Consider the following 16,325-nt stretch of genomic DNA (forward strand, 5'->3'; position numbering starts at 1 on the left):
AAGTCACCAGGAGTTGGGAGGAGAGAATGGAGAGTGATTATTTAATGTGTACAGGGTGTTTTTATGGGGTCACGAAAAGGTTTTGAAACTAGGGAGAGCTGGTGGTTAAACAACATTGTGAATACACCGACTACTGGACTGTGCACTTTAAAATGGTTAATTGTGTGTTATATGAATTTCATCTCAATAAAAAAATTAAAATGGAAGTAAAAAAATTAGTCAGGGTAATTCACCACATTAATAGAAAAAAGAGGAAAGTAAAATCATATGATCATCTTGATAGTTGAAGAAAAAGAATTGACAAAAGTTAATACACATTCATAAATAAAATCTGTTAGTAAAGTAATAATAGAAAGTAACTTCCTTAATCTGATAAAAAGAATACAAAAAAAATCATAGCTAATAATGAAACATAGAAAAAGATTCCCCTGAGATCAGAAATGAATAAGGATGACAGCTAGAAATATTCAACAGTGCCAATGCACTAAAGCTAAATTAATTAATTAACTAGTTTAAAAAGACAAAAAGGATTAAAAAGGAAGAAATAAAGATGGCATATTCAGCAAATGATTATACTGTATAAAATCTAAAGGAATTTACAGGTAAACTATTAGAATTAATAAGTGAATTTAGCAAGGTGGCTGGATACACAGCCAATATAAAAAATAATAATTGTATTTCTATATGCCAGCAACAAATAAATAGAATATGAAATTTTAAGAAAAGATACCATTTATAACAGCATCAAAAATGTCAAATATCTAGGAATAAGTTTTTTTTTAAACATGCAAGATTGTTAAACTAAAATGGAGGGATATACTACATTTATGAATTGGAATTTTTAAATTTAAATTGTTAAAATGTTAAACTGTCAGCTCTACTCCAACCAGATCTATAGATTTAATACTATCTCAATTAAAATCCTAAGCAGGTTTTATTGGGTTTTTTTTTTTTTTTTGGTGAGGAAGATTGGCCCTGAGCTAACATCCACTGCCAATCTTCTTCTTTTGGCTTGAGGAAGATTGTCACTGAGCTAACATCTGTGCCAGTCTTCCTCTATGTTGTATGTGGGACGCCGCCACAGCACAGCTTAACAAGCGGTGTGTAGGTCCGCGCCTGGAATCCAAACCCACAAACCCCAGGCCGCCGAAGCAGAGCACACGAACTTAACCACTACACCACCGGGCCAGCCCCCAGGGTTTTTTGGGTTTTTTTTTTTTTTGTATTATAGGCAAGCTAATTCTAAAATTTATAGGAAAATACAAAACACCAAGAATAGCCAAGGCAATCCTGAAAAAGAATAAAATTAGGGAACTACCAGACAAGAAGGCCTATTATAAAACCCTAGGAATTAAGACATTGGTGCAAGGATAAACAAAAACTAATGTAACAATACATGATACAATGTGGATAAAAGTAGAAAACACTGCGCTAAGTGAAAGAAGCCAGACACAAAAAGTAACACATTCTATAATTCAATTTATATGAAATATCCAGAAGGAATCCATAGAGTGAATCCATGGGTAAATCCATAGGGACAGAAAGCATATTGGCGGTTGTCAGGAGCAGGAAGGAAAGGAAAATGGGGAGTATCTGCTTAATGGGTATGGGGTTTTATTTTGGAGTGATGAAAATGTTTTGGAACTAGACAGAGGTGGTGGTTGCACAACACTGTGCACTAAATGCACTAACGCCACTGGACTGTTCACTTTAAAATGGCTAATTTTATATTATATGAATTTCACCTTAACTTTAAAAATTATGACAAATGGTTTTAAACTAGAAAGAGTAGCCCTGAAATAATACAAAAAGTGAACTGAATGCATAAAGAGTTAAAAAAAAATTTTTTTCAATACTATTGGAACAGAATAGAGAGCTTAGAAACATACCCACATATATGTGGCCAACTAATTCATGAAAAAAGATGACAGTCCAGTAAGGAAAAATGAATTGGATATCCATATAAAAATAAAAGTAACCCTGACCTCTTGCTAACACCTAAAAATCAATTCCAAATGGATTAAAGATCTAAATGTGAAAAGTAAACAGTAAAACTTTCAGAAAAAAAGAAATAAGAAAACATCTTCATAATCTTGGAGTAGACAAAGATTTTTTAAATAAGACACAAAAAGTGTTAACCATAAGAAAAAAATGGTAAACTGGATTATATTAAAATTAATAATTTTTGCTCATTAAAAGACATCATTAAGAGTGCAATGACACCATGAGAAGATATAATGAACTCCTACAAATAAAAACAAAAACCACAGACAAACCCAATTTTTAAGTGAGCAAAAGGCAACATATAAAAAAGATTATCAACATAAGAAAATCAATCAATGTAATAAACCATATATATATAGAATAAAGGGCACACATCTTAGTAGACACAGAGAAAATATCTGACAAATTCTAACACCCTTTCATAACAAAATCACTCAAAAAAACTAGGAATAGAAGGGCATTTTATCCCTAATGATAAAGGGCATCTACATAAAACCCACAGCTAACATAATATTTAATGGTAATAGTCTGAAAGTGTTCTCCCTAAAATCAGAAACAAAACAAAGATGTCTGCTCTTACCACTTCTATTCAACATTTTACTGGAGGTTTTAACCTAACCAGGGCAATTAGGCAAGAAAGAGAATTAAAAAGCATCTAGATTAGGGGCCGGCCCTGTGGCATAGTGGTTAAGTTCATGTGCTCCACTTCAGCAGCCCAGGGTTCACAGGTTCAGATCCTGGGCGTGGACCTATGCACCGTTTATCAAGCCATGCTGTGGCAGGCGTCCCACATAGAAAGTAGAGGAAGATGGGCACGGATGTTAGCCCAGGGCCAATCTTTCTCAGCAAAAAGAGGAGGATTGGCAACAGATGTTAGCTCAGGGCTAACCTTCCTCACACACACACACACACAGAAAAAAGCATCCAGATTGGAAAGGAAGAAGTAAAAGGATCTCTATTCACAGATGACATGATCTTATATATATATAAAATTCCAAGAAATCCACTAAAAAAACAATTAGAACTAATAAACAAATTCAGTAATGTTGTAGGATACAAGATCAACACCTAAAAATAGAACATATTTCTATACACTTGTAGTGAACACCTAAAAATAAAATTAAGAAAACAATTCCATCTACAATAGCACTAACAAGAATAAAATGCTTAGGAACAAATTTAACAAAAGAAGTGCAAGACTTATACACTGAAAACTACAAAACACTGTTGAAGAAAATTACAGAAGCCCTAAATAAATGACAGGACATCCCCTGTTCCAACGTTCACGGATCAAAAAACTTCATATTGTTAAGTTGGCAACAGTCACCAAATTGATCTACAGATTCAAGACAAGCCCTATCAAAATCCCAGCTGTCTTCTTTGCATTGCTTGACAAGCAAAGGACTCAGAGTGGCCAAAACAACCTTGAAAAAGAACAAAGTTGGAGGACTAATGCTTCCAGACATCAAAACTTACTACAAAGCTACAATAATCAAGAGAGTGTGGTACTAGCATAAGGACAGACATATAGAGCAATGGAACAGAATTGAGAGTCCAAAAATAAACCCTTACATGTATGGTCAACTGATTTTCAACAATGGTGCCAAGACCATTCAATGGGGGAAGAATAGCCTTTTCAACAAATCTTGGGACAACTGGATATCCACATGCAAAAAAGTAATATTGGGCCCTTACCTGACACCATATACAAAAATTAACTCAAAATGTATGAAACACCTAAATGTAAAAGCTGAAACTATAAAACTCTTAGAAGACATAGGTGGAAATCTTTATAAACTTGGATTAGGCAATGGTTTCCTAGATATGACACGAAAAGCCCAAGTGACAAAAGAAAAAAAATACACAAATCAGATTTCATCAAAAGAAAAAATGCTTGCACTTCAAAGGACACCATCAAGAAAGTGAAAAGACAACCAACAGAATGGTAGAAAATATTGCAAATCATATATCAGATAAGGGACTTGTATCCAGAACGTAAAAAGAAATCTGACAACTCAACAATAAAAAGATGGGTAACCCAATTAAAAAGTGGTCAGAGAATCTGAATAGACATTTCTTTAAGGAATATATATAATTGGCCAATAAACCATGAAAAGATGCTCAACATCATTAGTCATTAAGGGAATGCAAACCAAAACCCCAGCGAGATACTACTTCACACCCACTAAGATAGCTATAATAAAAAAAGGCAAACAATAACAAGTGATGGTGAGGATGTAAAGATAGTGGAACTCTCAGACATTGCTTGTGGGACTGTAAAATGATTTACCTGTTTTGGAAAATAGTTGGGCAGTTCTTCAAAATGTTAAACATAAAGTAACCATATGAACCAGCAATTCCACTCTGAGGTATACACCCAAGAGAATTAAAAACATATGTCCATAAAAAAACTTGTACACAAATATTCATAGCAACATTATTCATATTAGCCAAAACAGGAAACAACCCTAATGCCCATCAACTGATGAATGGATAAAGAAAATGTGGTGTATTCAATACAATGGAATATTATCTGGCTGTAATAAGGAATGAAGTACTGATACATGTTACAACATGGATGAACTTTGAAAACACTATGCTAAGTCAAAGAAGCCAGACACAAAAGATCATATATATTGTATGATTTCACTTATATGAAATGTCCAGAATAGGCAAATCCATAGAGACAGAAAGGAGACTAATGGTTGCCAGGGGCTAGGAGTAGAAGGAATGGAAAGTAATTGTAAATGGGTATGGGATTTTTTTTGAAGAGGGGGGTGATGAAAATGCTGTGAAATTAGGTACTGATGACAGTTACACAACTTTGAATATATTAATGACCACTGAACTGTATACTTTAAAAGGATGAATTTTATGGTATATGGATTATATCTCAAACTGTTATTCTAAAAATGAGCAAAACACTTGAACAGGCACTTCACAAAAGAGTACATCTAAATGGACAACACCTGAAAAGATGCTCAACCTCATTAGTCATCAGGGATATGTGATTTAAAACCATGAGATATCACAACACATAGACCAGAATAGCTAAAATGAAAAGGACAGAAAATACAAAGCGTTGGTGAGGATACAGAGCAAGGGTCAGCAAACTAGGACCCACCACCTATTTTTGTAAATAAAGTTTTATTGGAACATAGCTATGCTCATTCATTTATGTATTATCTATGGCTTTTTTCATGCTACAACAGAGCTGAATATCTGCCACAAATCCATATGACCTATAAAGCCTAAAATATTTACTCTCTGACTCTTTAATATCTGGCCCCCAATCTTTGATGTAGAACAACCAGAACTTTCATACACTGCTACTGAGTGTAAACTGGTACAACCAGTCTGGAAAACTATTTGGCAGTATCCACTAAAACTGAATGTTTGTATACGCTATATACCCGCTGTATTAGTTTCCTATGGCTGCTGTAACAAATTACCGTAGCCTTGATGGCTTAAAACAACAGAAATTTATTCTCTCACAGTTTTGGAGGCCAGTAGTCCAAAATCAAGGTGTCACTTACTGTGATCATAAGGCTCAGAGTATTAAAAATTTTCTTCTGAACCTACTGTCATTACAATTAGTACTAGTACCCAATTGAGCAAAATAGCATAAACATAATAAAATTCATATAGATATTAAACAAAATTTTTATTGGCATCATACCTCTTGTGAGATCAATGTGGCTTTTATTTTATGTCTATGCATTTACTGATAGTATGAGTGCATGTACAAAATCAATCCCTTGCCTTTTTTCATTTATTTTTTAAGTAAGCTTTGAGAAAGCCTGTTTACATAAATTAGTAGATGGGAATAGTACCCATTTCATTATGGCAACATCACATAATTCTTTGAACTCCTCCAGAGTTATATGCCAAAAATCCCCCAAATAGTGACCTATTATTAAAAATTACTTTTAATTATCTATCAATTAACAACTACATTAGGTCCTCCTTCAATTTTGTTGAAAGAAAGAACTGGAAACCACCTAAATTGGAAAAAAGATTTGTGGCCCAAGGATTTCGATCATTCACTTTCTCAAGATCAGCACCAATTTTCCTTCTATGCACCATAGTAAGATAAGGAATGGATGAGACGTATGCAAACGAAACCAATTATATTGAACTATAGTTATCAAAATATTTTTAAAAATTAATGATATAGGGGCCGGTCCGGTGGCTTAGCGGTTAAGTGCGTGCACTCTGCTGCTGGCGGCCTGGGTTCGGATCCCGGGCGTGCACCGATGCACTGCTTCTCTGGCCACGCTGAGGCCGCGTCCCACATACAGCAAGTAGAAAGGTGTGCAGCTATGACATACAAGTATCTACTGGGGCTTTGGGGGAAAACATAAATAATAAAAAAAAAATTAAAAATTAATGATATAGTATAAATATGTTTCAATGTTAATGCAGTGAATAAAAGATCAGGTGGCAAGTCAAATAACATATAACTTCACAGCAGTGAGCAAAAATATTTCTAAATACCACAATGTAAATGACATCTGTAATTTCTATGGTGACAAAGGTAGCACTACTGTTAATACTACGTCATTTCTATTGATGACATAGTCATAGGTACTGCTACTACTACTGCTGTTTACGATTACTTTCATAATTGATGACGATGCAAAAATTTATTTAGACGTTAAACAAAATAAAGATGTGATTTTCTTTCCTTCCTAGTTCACAGACCCCCAGAATTCTAGGGTTAAGAACTCCGAGGTTAATGGAAGGAAGGCGGGAATGATGAGGAGGAGACGAAGTAAGGAGAGGATCAAAAAGTGAGGAGGAAGAAGGCACGGAGGGCAGGTAGGAGGAATGGAATGAGGAGGGCAAGCAAGAAATAAATATATCTAAATCTCTGGACTCAGGCTAAGCAAATAAGCTTGGAGATTCACTGGCAGGGCTTTAGTTATTTCTACGGTGATTTTATATTAACATTTTATAACTAGTAGGTTCTTCAGCTGAGTCCTACCCACTAATCTCTTCCTCAGTTCCATAAACGGTCACCCAGTTGCAGCAACTGAAAATCCAAATACACTAGTGTTTCCCACAGTCTTCCAGAATGGTGAGTATAAATCTGACCCCTTCAGGGCCATAGCCCCAATCTTGCGCTCTCAGTCCCCATCCCCCTGATGAGCAGGGAGTCCACATTTCTCGGGATATCCCCTCCTCGATTAGTCTCTTTAGGAGTTCTCAAAAGGGGGTGGTGCTCACCTGTCTTCTGAGCCGCCGCCTGCTGCTCTCTGACCTCAGCCAGGGTCAGTCAGCCCGGAGTCGGCTGTCGGGCTCATGGGCCTCCTCTCTCCACCCACCAAGGGTCTCTTCACCATTGACGGCCGAGGAAAAATAATCCCCTCCTGGCTCCCTCTTTTTTGGAAGTAGAGCTTTCCCGGGAAACATATGACTTTATTTTCTACATTTTATCCTCCACTTTTTCCTTTTATCCTCCGTCCCTCGGAGAGCACAGGCCCCAGCCTGGCCGGAGTCCTGCTGCTGACGACTCCCGCAAGCTCAGGCCTCCTCTCCTTCACTCGCGGGGATCTTTCCTCTCAAGGGCTCCAGTCAGGCGACCGCCATTCTTCCGCAGGCTCGGTCGGTTCCAGTCAGGCGTTCTGGGCCCCACGAAAAGACAGGCAGAGGCGGAACACGTGTTGGAGGGCCACTGCACATTCGACGACCTATAAGAAGTTCCTGGACTTTCGATGACCTCTGGGAAGCTCCCGAACGCGAACATTCTGGGCTGTGAGGAGACTCCGAGATGCCCCCATGGGTGACAAAGCCCCGCGATGTTATGAGCTGTGAGGAGGCTCAGAGACGCCCTCAGAGGTGATGAAGCACCGCGATCTTACCGGCTGTGAAGACGCTCAGAGACGCCCTCAGAGGTGATGAAGTACCGCGATGTTACCGGCCGTGTTGAGGCTCCGAGATGCCCTCAGGGGTGATGAAGCACCGCGATGTTTTCCGCTGTGAGGAGGCTCCTGGCTGCGAGGGAGCCGCCTTCCCAGGGCTCACAGACGCCCCCTAGGGACGGTGTGGCCCCCACCGGGCCAACATATTGATAAACCAGCTAAGAAGGGCCGTTGAGAGCAAAACACTAGGAGCAAAGCCGCACCAGCTTCTACCCATCCCAGATGTCTCTTTTTCTGTCTCTCATGAGCATCTCTCCTGCCTTTGAGTTCTTTCTAGGTTGTACTTTGAATTGCCCCCACGAAAGATCCAAACAGGAAAATAACTACAGTATTCCCTTCCCAACCCCCAGTATTAAGTTTCCAAAAACTTTCAGACTAAAATACCCTATCAAGAAATTTTAAGACTTCTGTTCGTTTATACAGCAAATATGTTCCCAGTGCCTACTGTGTGGTAGGCACTGGGGATATAACGATGCATAAGATGATCATAGTCCCTGAAATCACAGAATCCAAATTCTTGTCAAGGAGGTAAATAAATAAACGGTCAATTATAATATAAGGAATAAGTTATATGTTGGGGAAGGAAAAGGATTTATAGAATTATAGGGCAGGGGCTTCTGACTTAGACTTGGAGAATCACGTAAAGCTTCTTAGACAAATTTCAAAGCTGAGATCTGAGGATAAATAGGAAGGGGTTTTCCAAGTCAAGAGAGTGGACAGAGGAAATTCCAGCAGAGGCAACAGCATATAGCAAAGCCTAAAGACAACAAAAAGCATAGTTCATGGGAGACAATGAAAGAAACTCAATATGGCTGACTGCTGGGACAATGCAGGGAAGCAATTAAGAATATTGGCTATGAATGTCAATTATCCTGATTCAAATCCCAGCTCCGCCACTTAACCACCATTGAGAAGCAGAGTAACGAAGCAGAGAGAAGGCTGCTCATGAAGGACTTTGATTAGCCAGGTTAAGGAATTTGTACTTTATCCTAAGAGCAATAGGGAGCCATTGAAAGCAGAGGATTTGGTGTAATCAGATTTCTGTTTTATAAATATCGGTTTTTTCCCAAACAAAACTGAGGGAATTCATCACCACTAGACTTTCCTTACAAGAATTGCTAAAGGGAGTTCTTCAAGCTGAAATGAAAGGACACTAGTTAGTAACCAGAAAACATATGAAAGTTTAAAATTCACTGGTAAAGGTAAATATATAGTCGAATTTATAATACTCTAATACTATAATGAAGGCATATAAATCACGTTGAACTCTAGTGTAAAGGCTAAAAGACAAAAGTGTTAAAAATAAGTATGGCTAAATATTCTTTTAATGGATACCCAATATAAAAAGATATAAACTGTGACATCGACAACATAAAATATGTGTGTGGGGCAAGTAAATATGTAGAGCTTTTTTATATGATTGAAGTTGAGTTGTTATTGGCTTAAAATATACTGTTATACGATGTATTATGAAAGCCTCGTAGTAACCACAAAGCAAAACCTATAGTAGATACACTAAAGATAAAGAGAAAAGAATCAAAGCATACCGCTACAAAAAATCATCAATTCGCAAACAGAAGAAGAAAGGAATAAGAGAACTACAAAACCAACAGAAAACAATTGACAAAACAGCAGTTTTGTCTCTTTAGAATAATTATTCTAAATGTAAGTGGATTAAATTCTCCATTCAAAAGACATAAAGAGGCTGAATGGATTAAAAAACAAGATTCAACTATATGCTGTCTATAAGAGACTCACTTTAGCTTTAAGGACAATCATAGGCTGAAAGTGGAGGGATGGAAAAAGATATTCCACACAAATGAAAACCAAAAGAGAAGAGGGGTAGCTATGCTTATATCAGACAAAAGCTATAATGAGACAAAAGCTGTAACAAGGGACAAAAAAAGTCATTATATGGTGATAAAAGTGTCAATTCATCAAGAGGATATAACAATTATAAACATATATGCACCCAACATTGGAGTAACTAAATATATTATGTGATTATTAACAGATTTGAAGGCGGAAATAGACAGCAATACGATAATAGTAGGGAACTTTAACACTTTCAACAATAGATAGACCATCCAGACAGAAAATCAATAAGGAAAGACTAGACTTGAACCACACTTTAGACCAAAAAGACCTAACAAATAAAAGCACAGAACCAGACAGCTTCACTGGTGAATTTTATCAAAACATTTAAAGAAGAATTATTACTAATCCTTCTAAAACTCTCTCTAAAAATTAAGGAGGAACCAACTCTTCCAAACTCATTTTATGAGGCCAGCATTACCCTGATACCAAAACCAGACAAGGATACTACAAGAAAAGAAAATTACAGGCCAATATCCCTAATGAACATAGATGCAAAAATCCTCAACTAAATACTAGCAAATTAAATCCAACAGCACATTAAAAGGATCATATACCACAAAGTGGGATTTATTACAGGGATACAAGGATGGTTCAACCTATGCAAATCAATAAGTGTGATGCACCACATTCATAGAATGAAAGATAAAATTCATATGATCATCTCAATAGATGCAGAAAAAGCATTTGACAAAATTCAACATCCTTTCCTGACAAAAACTCTCAACAAATTAGGTATAGAAGGAATGTACCTCAACATAATAAAGTTCATATATGACAAGACCACAGCTAACATACTCAATGGAAAAAAGACAATGTCTTCAATAAATGATGCTCGGAAAATTGTATATTCACATGTAAAAGAATGAAACTAGACTGCTATCTTACACCACTCACAAAAATTAACTCAAAATGGATTCAAGATTTAAACATAAGAACTGAAACCATGAAACTCCTAGAAGAAAAAAAGCTCCTTGACATGGGTCTTGGAAATGATTCCTTGGATACAACACTCAAAGCACAAGCAACAAAATCAAAAATAAACAAGTGGGACTACATCAAACTAAAAAGCTTCAAAGTAAAACAATTAATGAAGTGAAAAAACAACCTATGGAACAGGAAAAAACTATTTGCAAACCATGAATCTGATAAGGGGTTAATATCCAAAATATATAAAGAACTCATACAACTCAATACCAAAAAAACAAATAATCCAACTAAAAGATGGGCAAAAGACTTGAATAGAGATTTTTCCACAGAAGATATACAAAAGGGCAACAGGTACATGAAAAGATCCTCAACATCACTAGTCATTAGGGAAATGCAAATCAAAACAACAGTGAGATATCACCTCATACCTGTTAAAACGGCCATCATCAAAAAGATAAGAGATAAATGCTGGTGAGGATGTGGATAAAAGGGAACCCTTGTGCACTGTTGGTGGGATTGTAAATTGGTACAGCCACTATGGAAAACAGTACAGGAGATCTTCAGAAAATTAAAAATAGAACTACATTTGATCCACCAATTCCACTTCTGGGAATATATCCAAAGGAAATGAAAACACTAACTCTAAAAGATATCTGCACCCCCATGTTCATAGCAGCATTATTTACAATAGCAAAGACATGGAAACAACCTAAATGTCCATCAATAGATAAATAGATAGAGAAGTTGTGATATATATATACACACATATATATAGTATATATTTAGTTTTATTTATTTATTTATTTTTCCCCCAAAGCCCCAGTAGATAGTTGTATGTCATAGTTGCACATTCCTCCAGTTGCTGCATGTGGGACGCGGCCCCAGCATGGCCGGAGAAGTAGTGTGTTGGTGCGCGCCCGGGATCCAAACCCGGGGCGCCAGCACCGGAGTGTACATACTTAACTGCTAAGCCACGGGGCTGGCCCATATAATATATATATATACTATTCAATATACTATTGAAGCCAATGAGATCTAGAGAGAATACTGCTATTTATACAAAAATAAAATGTTTCTCAGTTATAATTGTGAGACCCGAAATATATATATATATATATTTTACATTATATATATATTATACATATATATATATATATGTATAGTGGAATATTATTCAGCCATAAAAAAGAGAAATCTTGCCTTTTGCAACGACATGGATGGACCTTGAGGGCATTATGCTAAGTGAAATAAGCCAGACAGAGAAAGACAAATACTGTACAATCTCACTTATATGTGGAATCTTAAAAAAAAAAAAAAAACTCATAGAAAAAAAGACCAGATTTGTGGTTACTGGAGGTTGGGGGGCAGGGGAATTAGAAAAAGGTGGTCTAAAGGTACAAATTGCCAGTTACAAGATAAATAAGTACTGGGGTTGTAATGTACAGCAAGATGACTTTAGTTAACACTGCTGTATAATATATATGAAAGTTAAAAGAGTAAATCCTAAGAGTTCTCATCATAAGGAAAAAAATTCTTTTTATTCTTTTTCTGTTTTATCTTTTTATTGTATCTATATGAGATGATGGATGCTCACTAAACTTATTGTGGTAATCATTTCATGATATATGTGTGTCAAACCATTATGCTGTATATCTTAAACTTATACAGTGATGTATGTCAATTATATCTCAATAAAACTGAGGGGGAAAAGATGAGAAAAATTCCAATGACATTTTTCACAGAAATAGAAAAAACAATCCTAAAAGTTATATGGGACCACAAGAGATCTCAAAGAGCCAAACCAATCTTGAGAAAAAAGAACAAAACTGGAGGCATCACGCACCCTGATTTGAAACTATATTATAAAGATATAGCAATCAAAACAGTACAGTCTTGTGTCTCTTAATGATGAGGATACATTCTGAGAAATGCATTATTAGGCAATTTCATCATTGTGTGAACATGATAGAATGTACTTACACAAACCTAGGTGTATAGCCTACTATACACCTAGGCTATGTGGTATAGCCTATTGCTCCTAAGCTACAAACCTGTACAGCATGTTGCTGTACTGAATATTGCAGGCAACTGTAACACAATGGTAAGTATTTGTGTATTTAAACATATCTAAACATAGAAAAGGTACAGTAAAAATATGGCATAGAAGATAAAAAATGGTACACCTGATAGGGCACTCACCATGAATGGAGCTTGCAGGACTGGAAGTTACTCTGGGTGAGTCAGTGAGTGAGTGGTGAGTGAATTGTGAAGGCCTAGGGCATTACTGTACACTACTGTAGACCTGAAACCATAAATCTTCTAGAAGAAAATGTAGAGGGAAAGCTCTTCGACATTGATATTGGCAATGATTTTTTGGATATGAAGCCAAAAGCACAGGCAGCAAAAGCTAAAATAAACAAGTGAGACTATATCAAACTAAAAAGCTTCTGGACAGAAAAGAAAATAACAAAATGAAAAGGTAACCTATGTATTGGGAGAAAATATTTGCAGAACATATATCTGATAAGGGGTTAATATCCAAAATATATAAGGAACTCATACAACTCAATAGCAGAAAAACAATACAATTAAAAAATGGTTAAAGAACCTAAATAGATATTTTTCCAAAGAAGACATACAAATGGCCAATAGTACATGAAAAGGTTCTCAACATCACTAATCATCAGAAAAATGCTAATTAAAACCACAAGATATCACCTTATACCTGTTAGGATGGCTATTATCAAAAAGATAAGAGAAAACAAATGTTGGCGAGGATATAGAGAAAAGGGAATCCTTATACACTGTTGGTGGGAATGTAAATTGGTATAGCCATTATGGAAAATGGTATGAGGTTCCTCAAAAAATTAAAAATCTATTGTATGATTCAGCAGTCCCACTCTTGGCTATATATTGAAAAGAAACAAAATCAATATCTCAAAGATATATCTGCATTCCCACATTCATTGCAACATTACTCACAATAGCCAAGATATGGAAACAACCTAAGTGTCAATCGACAGATGAATGCATAAAGAAAATATAGTATATATATACAATGGAATATTATTCCACCTTTAAGAAAAGAAAATCTTGCCATTTGCGACAGCATGGATGAACCTGGAGTGCATTATGCTAAGTGAAATAAGCCAGATGGAGAAAGACAAATACTGTATGATCTCACTTACATGTGGAATCTGAAAAAAAGTCGATCTCATAGAAACAGAGAGTAGAACTGTGGTTGCCAGGGACTGAGGGAGGGGGAAATGGAAAGATGTAGGTGAAAGGGTATAAATTTTCAGTTATAAGATGAGTAAGTTCTGAGGATCTAATGTACAGCACAGTTACTATAGTTAATAATATGATATTGTATACTTGAAATTTGCTGAGTAAATCTTAAGTGTTCTCACCACACACACAAAAAGAAGTAACTATGTGAGATGACGGACATGTTAATTAACTTGTTCATGGTGATCATTTCACAATGTATATGAATATCAAATTGTCACGTTGTACAGTTTAAATATACACAATTTTATTTGTCAATTATTCCTCAATGAAGTTGGAAAAAATATACAAAGAACTGTTAAAACTTAACAATAAGAAAACAACCAACCAGATTAAAAAATGTGCCAAAGACCTTAATGGATACCTCACCAGAGAAAATATATAGTTGGCAAGTAAGCATATGAAAAGATGCTCCGCATCATATGTCATCAGGAAAAGGCAAATTAAAACAACAATGAGATACCACTACACATCTATTAGAACAGCCGAGATCCAAAACACTGACAACACTAAGTGCTGGTGAGAGTGTGGAGCAATGGGAAATCTCCATCATTGCTGGTGGGAATGCAAATTGGTACAGCCACTGACAGTTTTGTGGTTTCTTACAAAAGTAATCATACTCTTACCATATGATCCAGCAGTTGCACTCCTTGATATTTATTCAAAGGAGATAAAAACTTATATCTACACAAAAACCTGCACACAGATGTGTATAGTAGCTTTATTTGGAATTGCCAAAACTTCGAAGCAACTAAGATATCCTTCAGTAGGTAAATGGATAAGAACACTGTGGAACATCCAGATAATGGAATATTATTCTGTGCTAAAAAGAAATGAGCTATCAAGCCATGAAAAGACATAGAGAACTTAAATGCATATTACTAAGTGAAAGAAACCAATCTGAAAAGACTACATACTATATGATTCCAACTCTATGACACTTTGGAAAAGGAAAAATTATGGAGACGTTAAAAGATCACTGGTTTTCAGGGGGTGTGGGCAGAGATGAATAGGCAGAGCACAGACAATTTTTAGGGCAGTGAAAATACTCTGTATGATACCGTAATGATGGATACATATCATTATATATTTGTCCAAACCCATAGAATGTACAACACCAAGAGTGAACAGTAATGTAAACTATAGACTTCGGGTGATTGTGATGTGTCAATGTAGATTCATCAACTGGAAGAAATGTACCACTCTGGTGGGGGATGTTGATAATGGAGCAGTCTATGCATATATGGGGCGGGGGTCATATGAGAAATCTCTGAACCTTCCTCTCAATTTTGCTGTGAACCTAAAACTACTCTAAAAAATAAAGTCAATTTAAAAAAGTAAAATTTAAAAAAAATGATCAATCTCTTCATCATGAAGAATGGAGAAACAAAACAAGACTGGAGTTAAAGAAACCAAGGCCAGCATGAGAGAACCAAAGAAATCACTTATAGATATGTTTTCATTCCTACTAATAAAACAGTTAAGGCAGTTAATATTAATATTCACCTATGTAATAGTGATATGTCCAAATAATTTCAATGTTTCATCCCATGCTTGCTAAAAAATTTTCAGTTGTGACAACATGCTTGGAAATTTGTTTTGCTTGGTTGCAGATAATCTGCAAACTAAGAAGATGTCCCTGAAGGAGAAGTCAAGATGGCGGTGTAGGCAGACTCTGAACTCACCTCCTCCTGCGGACACAGCCAATTTACAACTACTCGTGGAAAAATTACCCCTGAGACAGAACTGAAAACTGGATGAGAGGAACTCCTGCAATAACAGACAATCCTAATTGAGGTGGAAGAGTCAGAAACTCCCTTCTGGAGAAGAAAAACACCGCCTTCACAAGCAGCCAGCGTCATGGCCACCCGGGAGCAGCCCAAAGGTACGCAGCCCTCCCTGGAGGAGCGGGGCCCTGAGCCAGGGAGCGTCCCCACTGTGGGCATTTTGTGGACCCAGCACAATCGAGACAAGTGGCATAATATCTGACTTTGCCTGCTACTAAAACATTGGGGAGTACCCCCAGAAAAGCTGGTTTACAAAGAAAGTAAAACCAGCTCTTAAAGGGCCCATGCGCAAACTCACCCATTTCAGAAAGCAACCTAAAATCACCAGAAAGAAAGGTGCACAGTGCTTTGGTGAAAAGAGACTCACCTAATAGGTCCTGAGTGCATCTCAGTGAGACGTGAGACCTCTCCAGGGACTGGGACATTGGCGGCGGCCATTGTTGTGGCCTGGTGTGGGCGTGCTGACACAGACGCCATTGGAGTTCTCCCTGAAGCCTGCTAGCCCAGCGTCTGCCCC

The 16,325-nt window shown here is 36.7% G+C and overlaps 1 protein-coding gene across 1 annotated transcript in view; it reads right to left on the minus strand.

Annotated features, from left to right (window-relative positions):
• Positions 1 to 7,807, minus strand: part of HPSE2 (heparanase 2 (inactive)) — a 698,714-nt gene extending 690,907 nt beyond the window's left edge. The window contains exon 1 of the mRNA XM_058543725.1: positions 7,234 to 7,807. The gene's annotated coding sequence lies outside the window, so the exon portion shown is untranslated. The remainder of the gene's footprint in view (positions 1 to 7,233) is intronic.
• Positions 7,808 to 16,325: the final 8,518 nt, after the last annotated feature.

Source organism: Diceros bicornis, chromosome 6 (genome assembly GCF_020826845.1).
Source record: "Diceros bicornis minor isolate mBicDic1 chromosome 6, mDicBic1.mat.cur, whole genome shotgun sequence".
In the NCBI taxonomy this organism is placed as follows: domain Eukaryota; kingdom Metazoa; phylum Chordata; class Mammalia; order Perissodactyla; family Rhinocerotidae; genus Diceros; species Diceros bicornis.